Source organism: Marmota monax, unplaced genomic scaffold (assembly GCF_021218885.2).
Source record: "Marmota monax isolate L192 unplaced genomic scaffold, Marmota_monax_Labrador192_F-V1.1 WCK01_AAM20220418_F8-fsc00901, whole genome shotgun sequence".
Classification (NCBI taxonomy): domain Eukaryota; kingdom Metazoa; phylum Chordata; class Mammalia; order Rodentia; family Sciuridae; genus Marmota; species Marmota monax.
Window position 1 is genome coordinate 42,430 of NW_026694970.1, and position 17,625 is coordinate 60,054.

General features: G+C 41.2%; 1 protein-coding gene across 1 annotated transcript in view; it reads left to right on the plus strand.

Annotated features, from left to right (window-relative positions):
- The first annotated feature begins 2,903 nt into the window (after positions 1-2,903).
- The window catches only part of LOC124081278 (sperm motility kinase 2B-like), a 35,644-nt gene continuing 20,922 nt past the window's right edge, over positions 2,904-17,625 (plus strand). The window contains exon 1 of the mRNA XM_046427493.2: positions 2,904-3,099. The gene's annotated coding sequence lies outside the window, so the exon portion shown is untranslated. The remainder of the gene's footprint in view (positions 3,100-17,625) is intronic.

The window sequence follows — 17,625 nt, forward strand, 5'->3', positions numbered from 1 at the left end:
ATGCCAGGGAATTCCTTCTTGGATTCCAAGCTATGTCCTTTAGGTTGAAAGTTACACCCTCTTCTGGTTCTCAGAAAAAAATGTGGAGAAGTTGATCACCAATGTTTTTGTTAAAGTATTTCATATACATGGAGTTTGTATTGAAAGAGCTTCTTTCCTAGAGTTAAGAATACTACAAATATGGTATATTTTCTGTGTCTAAGGTGTTATGTCCTAGGATGGTTTGAAAATTAGTTCTTCTGTCCAAAATCCTACAATCAAAAAAGACATAACTAAACTAGATATAAGTCTATGACCAAAAATTAAGTTGTTTATAAAAGGGAAAGCTGGGTGCTGAGGACCCAGGGAAGCAGTTAGAACTACCTGGGAATCAAAAAGGATGAACAGGAGGAATAGGCAACTGAGGCTTGAAAAGTGAGTAGTACTTATCCATCAATATCAGGCATTTCAGGTTAGAGAAGCTGAATGAGAAAAAAAAAAAGAGTTGAAGCATATTTTGAATGACTTTAAATGCTATGCTGGGATTTTACACTCATTAGGTAGTTGATAGGAAGTAGTTGAAATGTTTTTGAGAAGGGGAGTGGCCTAGTTGGAATGGTATTTGGGATAAATGGTAGGCAGTGTTTTGTCGGATGGATTAGAGATGGAAAGATCAGAAGCCCCGAGACCCTTAAAGACTATTGCAAGGATCTAGGCTAGAAAGTATGAGAATTTGACAGGATGGTGGCAGTGAGAATGCTAAGAGAAGCAGAGATTTAGAGTGATTTCAGTACTTAACTGGGTGATGGAGGAGAGGGAAACTCAATTCTACTTCCAATTTAAATTAGGTAGATGGTAGAGTTACAAATGTAAAGTGAATAGGAAACAAATGCAGGGAAAACAAACTTTGTCCTGGATCCTTTAAAGGATCCCAGTTGGTAATATGTCATTTATCCCATGAAGAAAACTGAGATAAAGAATCCAATCAGTGTTGTCATTTTTTCAGGAGCCCTCTTCTACAGTGCCAATAAGGCATAGGATGTCATTGCTGTTGCAATGTAAACTGATAACCATAACATTTTTTAAAAGTTATTTTTTTAGAGCTACTGGACAAATTTGGAAGTATATTGACAAATCTACTCAAAACAAACTCACTTTCCTATCTTCCATAACATTAATTTGAAACAATTTATATGCTAATGAAAATATGAACAAACTTAAAAACTAAGTAAATTATGGTATTTTTATTCCAACATGCATCAACATGTATGTTCTTCTGTATCCTCCCCTGCCCAGGGTCCCCTTCAGATCTCCATTTGGCAAGTGACTTGCATGAATCATGAATTACATTTGTGTAAACATACAGAATTTGGCTCTAGTGTATCAACTGGAGAAATTATATGCACCATTTAATTGAGATTACAAATAATAACAGCACTTCTGTCTACACGGAATGCCCACCTGTCCTAGATGAAGGCAACTAAGCCACTCATAGCAGAGGTTCTCAAACCAGTGTGTATCACCTATGAAAACACAAGTTCCTTCACCCTCCCCAGATGCCATATTTCTGAACCCATTTATTGGGGAAGGGCCCCAAAATTCGTGTTTTTACTGCATCAGATTAATGCTGATTCGGCTAGTCTAAGAAATACGTGTTAAAACCCAAGACAAATACGAAAATGTTTTTTGGTCAGAATAACCTAACTGATGAATGCACTAATATTCTGTGGACGTTACTAAGGCACCAACTAGACCTGGGACATGAGAGTCATTTATTGTGGCCCAGGGGGTTTATCAGAAAATGACATAAAACAACATATAACTTCCCTTATAAATCTTCCATTTGTAAGTGCAGCAGCCAGTAGGACACTGGGAAAGTTAAAAAAAAAAAAAAAAACGTGGCAAATGCGGGCAGAAGCAGTGAAACTTTTGGTTGGGAGGTCGCAGAGGAGGTTTTAAACAGTATTTACAAAACGGCTTTAGGGAATTGTCTTCCGTTGCAGCACCAGGTTCGCATTCTTCCTATGGGCGTGAATGCAGCTGGAACCACTAAAGCAGGCAGATTGGAAAACTAAGGGCAATAAGTGCATCTCTAAATAGGATTCTGCCCAGTTCCTTCTCCAACATCTGGTTTTATCCTCTCTCCCTGGATAGATTGACGGGAAGAGAGAAGGAAGTTAGCTAGATGGCGCAATTGCTTAATACATTTTCCTGGCAAGCCCCACAATCGCTTTGGAGGGCAGGTGGAAAGAATTTTCGGAAAAGGCAATTAGTTCTCCACCCACCACCGTAGATATAGGGACTGTAACAACTCATTAGATGGATGGCGTGTTGCAAAGAATTATCCTAGTACCCGCCCCCCGACACACACATCAACCAAAAGAAGTAGTAATAGTAGAGGGAAACGAGGGCGGAGAACCTTGGGTTCACTGAGCTCCCACTGTGACCTTTGCGGGGGCAGGCGAGTGTGTGCAGCTTCCCTGGAAATGATCCTGTTAGTGTCTTCGCTGTTTCTCAGGTCATCTAGCCCAAAAGGCAGGCGATGGATAACTGTGCGCACAGGACTAAATAGCAGACGCCAAACTGAGAAGGAAACCGAAAAACTCCAAATACACGAAGGTCAAGGGTACAAATTTATTTCCCGGGAGGTGCATTTATCTATCCCCAACCCACCACTTAAGTCCCCAATCATAGGGAGAGCTCCCTTCTCCGAACAGCACGATAAAAAGTAGGCACCAAAAAGTTTCCCAGGACGGCCACAGCTGGCACAGAAGCTGGGTGTCGGCGCTGAGACCCAGCTCCTGGATTTCCTGCTCCTTTGCCCCGGGATGACCAACCCCGGCTCTGAGGAGGTCCGGCGTCCGGCTCCAGCGGTGGCGCCGCGGTCCCCCGGGAGCTCGCGGCAAGGGGCGCGCAGGTAAAGGGTTACGCGTACCGCGGAGGTTCGCCCCGGGCCGGGCCACGTGACGCGCCGGCCCAATGACGGCGCCCGGTCCGCAGCTCGGGCGCCGCGGGCTCCGGTTGCCGCTGAGCCGCTCGCGTTTTCCCAGCGCGGCCACCCAAGGCCAGCGAAGCCATGGGCGCCACGACCCCAGAGCAGCCGCAGCCGCCCGGCACCAGGTAGGGACAGTCGCCCTCCAGCGCGTCGGGCGCCGTGCGAGCGCTAGTGCTTCACTCCTGCGGAATGGGCTTTGGGGCAGGGGCCCCCCGACTTCTCGCGAGGGTCCTACTTATTCTTGATTTCTTTTGGCCCTGGGGGTGGACGGGGAGGAGGGGCCTTGAGGATGTTTGCATTTTGAAGACTTGGGGTGGGGGGTGGAATCACGAAATTTAACAAAGGCTCGGAGAGAGCGGCAAAACGGGGGACGCGAGGACTTTTACAAATTCCCAAAACTAAAGAGCAAGATGTTTGTAAAGCTCAGCATGTAAATGGCTGTAGGAAACTTTTTAAATTAAATCCCTAGTTAATGAACTTTCAAACAATGCCTGAGAACTTAGCTCGGAAAAACTGCAAGAGATTTCCCCTTATTTCTAGGGCCCCTTCTCCCGCCCCATGATTAAGCATCTGAGTGTTTTTTAATAAAACGGAAATGGGATTTGACCGCCGCCACCGTTTCTTTGAAATGTCCTTGGGTCCCAGGATTTGCCCCGCCTTGGGGTGCTGGCGTCCGTTGTGGGTGAGCAGGGGGTTGAGGGAAGAGGATGCGACTCTACAAGGAACACCTAGTGCAATGAGGGTGACAGGTGCAAACGGTTAAACGGTCACAAACTGCTAAATATTTAATAACTAGGTAAGTGTCACCCAGGTGAATCACTTGGGTCCTTTTGACTTTGGCCGCCTGGATGAGGTGAGATTTTCACAAAATGACAGCGGAAGAATTTTCTTATAATAGGAGGTAGATCAATGTGCAACCCCAGCCTCCTACACCGTAATTATCATTAAAATCAAAACAAAAACTCCTTTTGGTGACTTAGTACCTTCTGTTTTCCGTCCGATTATAGATATTTACCCCATCTAGAAGGAGTCAATGTTCCATGAGGAGGTAAGATCATTAAATAGGGTATTTATTTCCTTCCTGACACATTTATGGGAGAGAGTAACTGATGGTGCTTCTCACTATGGCTTGTGGATGTCCTGGGTGACCAATTTATTGTGAGGAGTAATTACTGAGAAGAGAAACAATCAAAAGTAGAAGTAGAAGTGATTGTTGTTTTTAAAGCTAATGCATTCTGTATTTGCTGAGTTTTTTTCTCCCGTTTAATCTTCTAGTTAATACTATGAAAAGGATATTTTACTAACAGTTAAAGCTTCTCAATCAAAATGCCAGTGTCCATGGAACACCTTCTGTAGTAAAGTCCCTGTCCTGAGATGGATGAGTGAAACAATAATTTGAGGTTGTAAAATTAAAGAAGAGGGCTGAGGATGTAGCTCAGTAGCAGAGCACTTGGCTAGCATGCATAAGGCCTGGGTTTAATCCACAGCACTGAAAAAAATAAAATAAAATGATGTTGCAGTGATCCCAGGTTATTTCTGTTTCTCTGAAGTGTGAAAAGTCAGTTAATACCAAGCTGCACTGGTCACTGAGGGTATTGGAGCAGACACTGACACAGGAAGGGGAGGTGTGATTTTATTTCTCGTCCTTGCCCACTCTGTCCATCCTCTGATCTTGCTCCTTTATTTAATCTGTAAGCATTAAATAAATGTCTGTCTCATACCTCAACCTAGCCCTCATTATCAGTAGTTCTAAAGATTTAGCTATTTAATGATGTCTAAAGACAAATATGACCAACCTTAACTATGTTCCAAAGACCTTTTGCATATCTGGAATTTAAAACAACAAAAACTTGCTTGTCAACTAAACACATATTTAGGAAAATAGAATGATTCTCTGGAATTCCCACCCAGCACCTTTCTTGAGTCTGGAAAACACCTTGCTAAACTCTGGCCAGAATCCAGTGCCAGGCCAAGGAAGGGCAGAGCAGGTGCTATCTGCTTTGCTCCTGGAACTGCCCTGCCCTGGTGCCTGAGGAGTTCACTTCTTGCAAAGAACTCCAGATTCTAATAATTTAATACTAACCTTCTAAGAGCTTGTTTCCTCTCCCTTGACTGCTTCAGATTCTCCTAGTTACACACCTTTTCCAATAACCCTGAATCTTAGGTTCTTGGGGGTCTTGGTTAAATGGTACCTACTTCTTGATGTCTTCTTCTTCTTTTGATCGTTACACAGATTAGCTGTTTACAGTTAGACTTCCTTGGTGTCCAGAAAAGAAGTATTGGGAAGAATTGATTGATCCATCCTAGGAGGAGGGCAGGCACAGAGCCTTTACCTGTCTGCAGGTCAGAGAGGTCCTCCAGTTGTGTTCTTTCTAGAACACCTGCTCTTAACCACTGATCCATCCAACTTGTAACCTTTCTTGCTCTAGTTATCCCTGAATGCTATTTAAGAGGGTATGCTGAATGCTAACATCTTCCATTTACTCATACCCTTTTCACCTGTGAATATCCTCATCTCACAGAGATTGGAATTTCCAGGATTATAGACCATCAAAATGATCCTCTCCTAAAACATACTTAAAACACTGAGATGATGAACATGTGCTATGCAGCAGATAATTAAAATAACTCAAAATACAGACTCAGAGTGATGTGAGGCACCTAAGAAACATGCTCCTGAGTTGCAATGAGTGTTTATTAACATAAAAGAAAAGGGATAATCATGCCTCACACTTTACCACAAGCAGTGAGCTCTTTTCTATTAGGTGTGCAAGTGACTCTCCAGAATTAAATGAAACTCTGGTCTGGCTCTGGAGACAGCATGTGTGTAGACACAGAGACAACAGGCAGTTGGCAGAAGTGTGGACACAGCCCCTATCTTCAGGAATCTTATACCATTGAAGGGTTTGAAGCAGAGCAGATCTCTAGTCTAGAAAGTTCACTCAGCTGCAGTGATAAGAATGAGAGGAGGGAGATACAAATAATGCCAAAGGCAGATGCTGCAAAAATCCACATGATGGGGGGGAGAGAGAAGTGAGTCAATTATAAAAAAAAAAAAAAATTATTTAGGGAACAAATGCTCTTTACAATTTTAACTGCAAGAAACTATTAACCAATCCATTTTTAAAAAATATTAATTCACATGACATTTCAGAAGGACAGGACATTTTATTCAAGGTGGATAAACATAAGCCACATTTCAGTGCAATGTTCTTCTGCTGATTATAGTTACTCTGCCTCTCCCCATAGCTTTTTTCCATCACAGCAAAAAAAAAAAAAAAGTTTTTGATAAACAAAGAATTTGATAAACAAGAATTTGAATTTTCTAAAATTTTTATGGTAATTCCTTCCCCAAGTTTGATAATTGAGTACCTATCTTGGTCATTCGTTTGCAAGACATGCAAAGATCTGATTCTTTATAGCTGTACAATAGTGTCCCTTCTTTTTGATGGTCAGTTGCCAACAACTGCAGTTCTCTAAAACATTTACTGCAGCCTAAAAATGAATAGAAGAAGTTGACCTGCACCTGCAAATTATTGTTAAGAGCCACACATACTGGGTTCCCAGGAGAACTTATATGATATGATTTCATGTCCCTTTCTTAATAAGCCTGGCTGCATGGGTTCCTGGTCCACCATTAGGAAGTCCATGTTATAGGTTCAATCTGTGACTAGCACAAGGAGTATGTAGTCACAACCACCATTGCTCAACAACAAAGACAAGACAGCGAAGGTGTCTGTGATTAAAACCTTTTCTACAGAAAAATGTTAAATGTGGTTCAGATTTGTTAAATATGTGTTCTGGAAAAAAATGAACCCTTATTCCTTTCTCTAGCTGAAAAGAACCTTAATAGTCACTTCGTATGACACTGTAGTTTATAGATGAGGAAACTGGCTCAAAGAGGTCCAGTGATTTCTCTAAGTTCATACAGATGCCCACTGGAAAAGTTACAAGGTCCAGACTGTAACAGTCCCAATTCATAGTTCAGTCATCTTCCTACTACTCATTAAAGCCTAAATTTTAGTTGTATGGAGAAATCCATTTTCAGTTAAGTACCCTTTCCCCAAATATAATAGCCACTGTTCATTGTGAAATTGCATATATATGTATATGTGTGTGTATGCACACGTGTGCGCGCGCACACACACACACACACAGGATCAGTTATCTGTTGCTATGCAAAATAAACCATCCCAAACATAATGGCTTAAAACAACTACCATTTATTTAGCTTGTGAGTCTGTGGATCATCAGTTTGGTCTGGACTCAGCTGGGCAAGTCTAATGATCTTGTCCTCTGAGTACTGGCCCACCATCAGCTGAGTCACCTAGGGAGCTGCTGAGCCTATGTCTCATCATTCACAGGCTAGCCAGGGCCTGTTCACAGGTTGGTTCTGCATGGTTGCAAGATGGAGAGCGGGAACAAGGTCCCTTGAGGTCTCAACTATAAAAGCAAGTCAGGAGGCCAACTTAGGTTTAAGGGATGGAGAAATAGACCCAACCTTTTGATGGGCGGGGCTCCATAGTCACATTAGAGAATGTCATGGAGTCAGAGAGAAGTGGAGAATCATGCCATTTTCAAAATCTGTCATATCAGCCCAGCACTCTACATAACTCACCTAACTTAGTTCTCACAATACTAGAAGTTACAGGTGAGGAAACAGACCCAGGCATGTTAGTCTGGGTTAGGCAGGGGATGCCACCATGAGTGATGGAACCAGCCTTGGATCTCAGACTCCAAAGACCATATCAGAACCTCAGTGCAGCCTGCCTCTCTGCATTATGCCACAGTGAAAGGTGGCATCATTGCCAAGTATCACTCAGCTCAGAGCTGGGCATGAAAAATAAAAACTTTGAGAATACTTTTTAAACTTATGTGTGAAAAAAAATCAGACATGACTGCCCCTTCAAAGAATATATGATTCACTTTATGTCCATGTGCAGAAATTATTGAAGCAGTAAGATTCAGGGTAAGGAGAAAGGGGCTGGATGGATTATGGGAGAAGCTTAGCATGATGAGTTTATGACAGCCAAGAGAAAGATTTGAAGAGAATAGTATTTATTAATATCTCAAAAGCTCCTCACATCATTTATGTAAAGTAATAATATTCCCACTCTACAAGGGATATTATTCCCTAACATCTCACACTTGACAAAGATAGCAATCAAACCCATGTCTGTGTCCCCCTTTTTCCCCCTACTAAGCCAAAAGGCTTTGCTACTCAAAGTGGGGTCCATGAACCAGCAGCAGTGTGATCACCAGGGAACTTGTTGGAATGTTGTCTTTCTTTTCTTAGTACTGGGGATTGAACCCAGGGACACTTAACCCCTGAGCCACATACCAGCCCCTTTTTTATATTTTATTTAGAGACAGAGTCTTGCTTGAGGCCTTGCTAAGTTGCTGAAGCTGGATTTGAACTCATGATCCTTCTGCCTCAGCCTCCCAAACTGCTGGGATTACAGGCGTGTGCCACCATGCCCAGCTTAAAATGCTCTCTTGATTCTGCCTGCCATCTACTGCATCAGAATGTGTTTTAACAGGACCTCATCTCCCAGATGATGCATGAGCACCTCTGAGAAGCCCTGTGCTAAAGGGAACTTGGAGATGATTTGCATTAACATAGACAAAGGAGGGTGGAAATGCTTTCTAGGCGTGGAGACTGGCAAGAGCAGAGGCTGGACTTAGTTCCACAGGTATAAGGACAAGTGGAGGGGTTCACAGAGTAGGAAGGGATGTGAGATGGACAGAATTCTGTGGAACCCAATGAAGACTGTTCTTGAGGTAGGTTAATGGGCAGCCTTGAAGATGGCCTGGAGAGGACAGGCACTGGCCACAAGGACCCCAGGTGTGAGGTTTGCACTCATCCAGGAGAACTCAGACTAAGGTAGGGATGGAGGAGAAAGGTCTAATCGGGGAGGCATCTCAAAGCACATCCAGCCAGCTTGATGACAGATTGGATTCTAAGGAAAGATCCAGCAGAAGGAGGAGAAGATGACCCTGGACTGCCAGGTTCTGAGTTGTGTTTCCCAGCCTTCAGGTTGGGTATGTTTGCTCTCTTTACTGCTGAGAAAAGATACCTTTTTGTAGTGGTGGCTTTATTGTTTTGAGGTAACTGCTCCCATTATTTAAATTGTATCAGTTTTCAGCTATTGGGAAGAGGTAATTCCAATATTACTATTCCAAGTCTGCATGTCTATGTAAATAGTGGGAAAGTGTTTTTTTTTTTTTAATACTGTCTTTTTTTGTTCTAATTAGTTATATATGACAGTAGAATACATTTGGACACATCATATATAAATGGATTATAACTTCTCATTCTGGTTGTACATGATGTAGAGTTACGCAGGTTGTGTTATCATACATGCACATAGGGTAATAATGTTCAATTCATTCTACTATCATTCCTATTCCCATACCCTCTCCCCTCTTTTCACTCCCCTCTGTGTAATCCTAAGTACCTGTATTCTTCTGTAGCCCCTACATGTTGTGAATTAGCATCCACAAATCAGAGAAAACATTCAGCCTTTGGTTCTTTGGGATTGGCTTATTTTGCTTAGCATGATATTCTCTAGCTCCTTCCATTTACCAGTAAACGCCATAATTTCATTCTTCTTTAAGATTGAGTAATACTCTACTGTGTATATATACCACAATTACTTTATCCATTCATCTGTTAGAGGGCATCTAGGTTGATTCCACAGTTTAGTTATTGTGAATTGAGCTGCTGTAAACATTGATACAGCTGTATCACGTGGTATGCTGATTTTAAGTTCTTTGGATATAAACCTAGGAGTGGGATAACTCCTAGGTAGTTCCCTTCCAAGTTTTCTGAGGAATCTCCATTCGGCTTTCCAGAGTGGTTGCACTAATTTGCAGTCCCACCGGCAATGTATAACTTTTTCTCCACATTCTCGCCAACATTTGTTGTTGTTTGTATTCTTGATGATTGCCATTTTGACTGGAATGAGATGGAATCTCAGTGTAGTTTTGATTTGCATTTCTCTAATTGCTAGAGATGCTGAACATTTTTTCATATATTTGTTGCTCAATTGTATTTCTTCTGTGAAGTGTCTGTTCAGTTCCTTAGCCCATTTATTGACTCGTTTTGGTGTTGAGTTTTTTGAGTTCTTTATATATCCTGGAGATGAGTGTTTTATCTGAGGTACGTTGATAAAGATTTTCTCCTATTCTGTAGGCTTTCTCTTTACATTATCAATTGTTTCCTTTGCTGTGAAAAAGCTTTTTAGTTTGATTCCTCCCATTTATTGATGTTTGATTTTACTTCTTGCTCTTTAGGAGTCTTGTTAAGGAACTCAGTTCCTAAGCTGACCTGGTGAGGATTTGGGCTTATTTTTTTTCTTCTATTAGGTGCAGGGTCTCTGTTCTAGTGCCTAAGTCCTTGATCTACTTTTTGAGTTGACTTTTGTGCAGGATGAGAGATAGAGGTTTAATTTCATTTTGCTACATATAGATTCCCAGTGGGAAAGTTTTTTTAATGGCATATAATTATTATAATAAAACAATTCTTTGTGTACTTCTTAGTTTATTAGATCTTCCCAACTACCCTGCATTATCTGTGTAAGTAGGACTTATGCCCCTTTCACAGTTAAGGACACTGAGACTTTGATGTGACACAGTCATGTATGATCTCAGGTCTACTGACTCCAAGCCCAGTCCTGTCTGTGTCTACTAAAGCACTCTGTAGACTTTCTGTTTGGTCTTTGGAGGAATGTAGCTAACTGATCAGTTTTTGGTATGGTTTTTGTTTGTTTGTTTGTTTTTGTTGTTTTGTTGTCATATACACTGTGCTAAACTCAGAAAGATGCTGGAAAGATTATATTGGCAATTTTGCAGTTATTATTTCATGGAAACTTGAAAATGCCTCATGAAAAAAACTGACTTCCTCCTCCACCTGATTTTCTTATTTCATTGAATCCACATGTTGATCCCAGTGGCAACAGATCGCGCCCTACACTTCAAATGATGTGAGCTTTTATATATCCTTTTCCTTTGAGTGATAAAAAGAGTTTGGCTTTGTTCAAATCTATTTTTTGAGCTTGTTTCTTAACTAGATAAGCTGAGGCTTTACAAATGTCCGGGGATGGTAGAATCATGGCTCTAAAGGAATCTTCATGGACTCTAACCCCTCATTTCATGGATAAGAAAACCAAGGCCTGGAGAGAAGAAGGACCCTGTTGAAGGACACCCCACAGGATGGAAGGAGGCCCAGGGCTAGACCCAGGTCTCCAATGCCTCAGTTCTTTTCTTTGACTTAAACTACTTCAAAGCAGTTCCTTTCTCTGAGGAACTGAGGCCACGGACAAGCAGTGCGGAGAAGTTGAGAGAGCCCAGCATCTAAAGTCATACGACCTGGATTTGAGTCCTGGTTTGCTAGCCACCTGGCATGTCACAGATGCATTTAATAATACAGTCATTTCTATAGAGAATCATAAAACAGAGATAATTGGATAGACGGTCGAAATCTGGTTTACAGTTTATCTACATTCTCCTTTAAACTTGACGGGGCAAGTTTTATGATCGTCGCTGGGATTTGGTTTTGATGAAGAAAGCCAAGTGTTCCAGGACTGGATATAATACAAGCTTCAGGGATACACTACAGCCCCGGGCAGAGCCCAACCCCAGACCACTGGGGCAGAGACTGATCCCATGCTTAGAAGGAGATCAGGCCCTGCTACCGATGCCAGACTTGCTAACTGCAAAGGAACAGGCCAGTGTTTCCTGGTGCCAAAACCCAGAGTTAAGCTGTGGCTCTGGGGCGGTGCACCTGAAAATAGGTAGACCGAAGTCACACCTCACTGGCTTAGAGAGAGCTAGAGGCTTGTTTTTAAATACCCTGCCTCTATTCAAGGATTTAATGAGGCAAAAGGAGTGTTGCTTTTATGTAATTTAAAAAAAAAATGCTACAGTAGCTTTGGAAAGTAAAATTACTAAAATTGCACCCTTTAACAAGCAGTCATCCTTTAACAGTGAACTACACAAGTTCAAAGCAGAATAAGCAAAGAAACAGAAACTGGAGAATTTAACTCTAGAGCAGTTTCTGGGGTCCCCAAAGGCAGCTGTGACTGGGTGAGATACATGTATACCCCACACCTGTAAGTCAGAAGTCATCAGGATCATCCTCCCAAACTCAGATCATTGTGAGCAGCATACGAATGTTTGTTTCCATTAAATTCCTCTACCCACTCCTGTGTGCAGGTGCTTGGTGTCTGCTTCCTCTATGTGAACCCTCTGAAAAGAAATGGAGGGTAGGGGTGGTATTTTTTTCTGATTGCTAAGCCACTGGGTTGACCACATTTCTTGCATGACTCACTCGGAGTCAGGCCTGTCCCAGAAGAGACTGGAATAAGGGCTGGGCTGTCCTCAGGTTTGAATCCTGTCCCCACCATCTCAGGAATTTCTCCTAACCTCCTTGGGTTTCAGTCTCCTTATCAGTAGCACCGGGGCACTAGCGACTTCCCCTAAGGTATGTCTACCTAGAATATTCTACATGTGGTAAATTTTAATAAATGTGATTCCCAGCCTCTGTAGTCTCCAGTTTTCTAGAATGTAAAATGACAAGTCTGGACTAAAGCGGTTTCATGGGGTCCAGGAGGGAAGGAGAGAATGGGGAGGTGTCAAGCCCCCCAGGTCTCTCTCTGCTCACCTCACCTTTACCTGCGATAAAGCCACATGAAACAACAGAAGCTTTTAAGCTTGAACATGTGGGGCTTTCCCTAAATTTCTAACTAGACATATTTCCTTATCATGAAATTGTCCACTTAAAAGCCTGCCGAAGGATAGTTTTAAATGCTTCTTATATATAACCACATTTCAAGTGAGTAAAGAACTGTGGGGTCTCATGTAGTAGCAATTCAATGTTTGCACGGAATTGTGAAGTGCCAAGACCTTAGTGTGAGGAAACAAAGTAAAAGTGGAGCTCTTTGAGAAAGCAGAACTTGATTCTGAATTGATCATGATGTAAGTGATAAGACTGAGGGAAACTATAGCATATGGAGAAATGAGAGCTCTCGTTTCTTGGTCCTCATTTCCCTGGAGGATAGCAGCCTCATTTTTGGTGTTTTATATATTTCTCATCCTTCATTTCATGAGTTTAGCTGCATTAAAGAAAAAATTGTGAAGTATTCTTACCGTGCAGGGCCCATTCCAGTTGGTAAACTAGTGCCATAAAATGTTTTTGTTTTGTTTGTTTTTACTGTTAATGCAGGTAGAATACAGTTTAAATGTTTTTTTTTTATTAAAAAGTGTCTGTGGAACCCAAGCACTGTGCCAGATGGGGCACAAAATGGGCCTGGACACGCTCTCCCGGGGAGATGGGTATGGATCCATGACAGGGCAAACACGTAGCTCCACATTCCAACATGGCCCACAGGGAGGAAAGTCCCATACTGTGAGGGGCAGCACATGATGGGCAATACAACTTGATGGTCAGTGTGGTCTTTCCCATAAGAACAGTGAGAAGCTACTGAGGGTTTTCACCTGGGGAGTGATAAGATATGTGTCTCTGCCTGCAGCACAGGAAAGGAGAAGGCAGGTCCTGAGAGAGGTGGGCAGTCTGGGAAGGGCCTCCTGCACAAGAAGGTCTGACTTTCCACTTGAGTAAAGTAGAGGTAGTCAGATGGCAACAAGCAGATGGGTTCTTGAGATATTATGTGAGGCCACCAGGACCTGGTGATTGATTAGAAACAAAAGGTGAAGGAGGTGTAAAAAGAGTAAATTTTAGGACCTGGGTAGGCAAGGAGTTTTGTTGCAGTGTTGTTACAATCAAAAACAAAAAGTGGAAAAGTGTCATATGTCTTCAACATGCATTGGTTGCATATAATTTAGAGAAACAATGTGGTGTTCCACACTGATTAAAAAATGTGATGTACATATAATGACATAATAGAAAAATGTCCAGAATATAGTCTTAAGTTTTCAAAAATTTGTGAGAGAAAAACATGACGATTCATCTTAATAAAAGAGTAATGATTATAATTAGCACTTCACAGAAAACATTTGGAAAAATGAATGTCAAGCAGACAAGAATAGAGATCACAGGGACATTTGCAATCTACATTTGACGTTTCTGTACACTGGACTCTGCAACTCTCATCTGTTCTTTTGTAATCAGAAAAAACAGACTTATCAGAAAATGAGCCAACTATCCTACTTCTACCATGAAAACTTCTGATCCCTCTATCCTAAAATGATCACTTGCTCTTCTTTTTTTTTTCCAGTGGACACAACATCTTTATTTTATTTTTATTTTTATGTGGTGCTGAGGATCGAACCCAGCGCCCTACGCATGCCAGGCGAGCGCATTACCGCTTGAGCCACATCCCCAGCCCCTCACTCGCTCTTCTTGACACAGACCACAGTCATCCCAGAATGTGAATTCTAAAGAGGGCCTTAGAGATTATTTAATTCAATATCCTCACTTCAAAGATGGGGAAAGTGAGGCCCATAAAAGTGATATAATCCAAGTCACATAACTCTAAGTTAAGAGCCAAGACAGAATCCAGGGATGTGCTAACTTGGAGTTCAGAATTCTTTCTACTACAACAAGATAGGTCTCCTCTGGCACTCCCTGTGTCTCTGAATAACTTGGTTTTATTGGACTATCAAGTAAATAGACAAATCTTTCTTCCTCCTGGAGGAAATGATGTGTTCAAAGCACCAATATCACACTTAAAACTCACTAAAACAATAGACTTCAGTTAGACTTGAGATCCAAGAGGCAAGACTAAAATTTAGGGAGAAGAAAGACTTCCACACTTGCATGGAGCTCTTGTGAGTGCTGACACTCATGTGTACATGCATTCTCTCTCTCTCTCTCTCTCTCTCTCTCTATATATATATATATATATATATATATATATATATATATAGAATGTATGTACACACATATGTACATGTATGTATATACATATACACACACACATATATACACATATATACATATACACATATATGTGTGTGTGTGTGTGTATATATATATATATATAGAGAGAGAGAGAGAGAGAGAGAGAGGGGCACTCACCCAATTGGTCAGACCAGAGAAATGAACTTGAACTTAGGATCTAATTGAGTGTCAGAGTGTCACATTGGTCCCCTTCCCACTGCAGCACTGTACCAATACTCCGAGCTTCCCAAAGGAAATGGCACCCCTATTCAAGACACACCTGTAAATCATCAACCGTTTTGGTGATTTACCACGGTGGTCGGACTCTCTCAGCCCCTGTGCACAGCAGGTTTCAGGGACTGCTAATGCAGCCAACCTGGCCTGGTGGTGGTCCCAGAGGAGTTTCGGATTGTCAATCCCATGTGGGGCTCGGCCAAATGGACACTTCAGTGTGGGTCACTGTTCACTGACATAAAGCTCCTGCCCTGATAGAACTGAGGATCTAGGCTACCTTGCCTTGTCCTAGGGGTGTCTGGGGAGTCATGCAGTCTGTTAAGGGCTGTGTTTGCTCTCTCACCTCTAGTGCCCGATGCTTTTCTCCCTCTTCCCTGAAGCTAATCAGAACACTTTTGTCTCTGCCTAGCTCCACTTGGCATCTGGTGTTTATCACCTAAATGAGCTGCTGTCTTTTGGAAACTACTCCGCTCTCTGCCTCCCATTTTGCAAATTTGGTGAGCTTGTTTCCAGTGTTTTATTAATTTACTTCAACTGAACATTTTCCATATCCTAAACATTTCCATTTTTAGACTCTGTATACCCACCTGCGTGTGTGTGTGTGTGTGTCTTATTTTAAACTCTTTCAAACCAGCTTTTCTTTTCCTGTTGCTAATCTTGTGTGGGTTGATGAAGCTTTAAATATTTAAGGTATCTATATAATGTATTTATACATTTATTTCATGTTAAAATTGGGAAAAGACAAAAAAAGTGTCATATGCCCTTAAATTATATTAAGCAAACTCATTTTTATATACTTTTCCCTCAGTCAACTTCAAGTCTGCTTTTCACCATGCTCACATTGTTCATTTCACAAATGCAGAAATTTCATTCCAAACAAACTTCTTGAACACTAAGCTCATTTGAGGTCCTGAGTATGGGCAAGAGGGGAATGTGTAAGAGAACAGCCCACAGAACTTCCTTGCGAATGAAACAGGAAGGAAAGTGGTTGAACCACAACTCAACAGACCTTAGAGCAGAAAATTACAAGACAGCAGTAGGGAGTTCCAAGATCACAATAACAACGCACCCTGGAGGAGTCATTAAGAGAGTATTATCTCTGGATAACCCAGACCTAGACCCTGTATGTGTCTGCACCTTCAAGAAGTACCAGGAAGAGGTTCTGTTTCTCACTATTCTTTCCAGCTATGCTCGGACAGAGCAGTAATGTGTCAGACTGATGGTAATCTCGGTGTAATTATTGAATTTTTGTAATAATGCACAAAGCATGTTAGATGAGCAACAGTATGGACTATTTGAATCAATCTGCCCTGAAACTCAAGGACTGATGTTCCATCTAACTTGACCTTTCCTTGTCTGAGCATGGATGCACTACCTGATGATCATATCCTCTCCTGAACAGATACGGCCAAGCATTTTTATGTCATTTTTGGGAGTTTGTATGCATTATTCCCTAAACATTAGGACATTTTGATAGTTAACAGAGATAATAACTTCTATTACAAATTAAAATTCCCATGCAAGAGTTATAAGTTGTCTGTAGGTGTAATTAAGAGCTAGACCAAGTGAACTTGTGTGTTTCTTAATATCCATAATCAATATACATGTGAGTATCTTCCTTCCATTTTTCTGATTCATAATATGTTGAGAGAGTGAAGACATGAAAGAAAAAAAACACAATTATTTCATCATCAAAAGGAAAGAAATGCTTTCCTGCTAGAAATTCTCAGTTGAAACTGATTAAGAAATGAGTAGCTCTGATGAGTGTTTAGAGGGAAACAAAGGATAAGAGGGTGCTGCTGTCTCTTTAAATTTGAAAATATTTTTATAATTGTCCTTGAAGTTTCTATTTTCATTTGTTTGCTTTGGGTGGCACACGGAAAAATATTTGCCTACCTTATGGTACTAGTCTTCATGCATGTGTTCGCAAATTAACTTCCCTGTGAAAAAGTGGTAGGCAATTCATTGGGAAGGGCTTTTCTTTTTAAATATTTGCAAGTGCATGAGTTTCTGCTCCAAAAAATGGTGGTTCGTTCTATATATGAGAATCAGGTCTAAGAGATGATTCTCTAGAAAAATTCGTAACTGTGAAGCTTCAGGAATCAAACATTGGGTTTTCTAGTTATATAATATCTCAGAAACTACCTTGGTTGTGTGACCAGTGCTTTCATTATAAATCAGTTATCAAAGTTTTAATGAACCCTACTGTTTACTGCAAATAGCACTGTTTTTAAAAATCTTAATTTGTTGAAGTAGGATTTTTTAAAAAAATGTGTAGATAATGAATGACTCTAAATTGTTTTGAGTAGGTCAGAGGCAAAGCAAAGTATGTCTTTTTTCCTTAAAAGAATTAAAGTTTCAATTGTCTGAAAATTCTCATTCACTCAGCAGATAGGTATTGAGCATTTCCTGTATTTCCCAAAAATTACAGAGAAAGTGCATCAGCCTTCCTAAAACTCCATAGTGGCCCTCCCTCCCTATAAATACAGAACTTTAATTTGCACATGAAATTCCT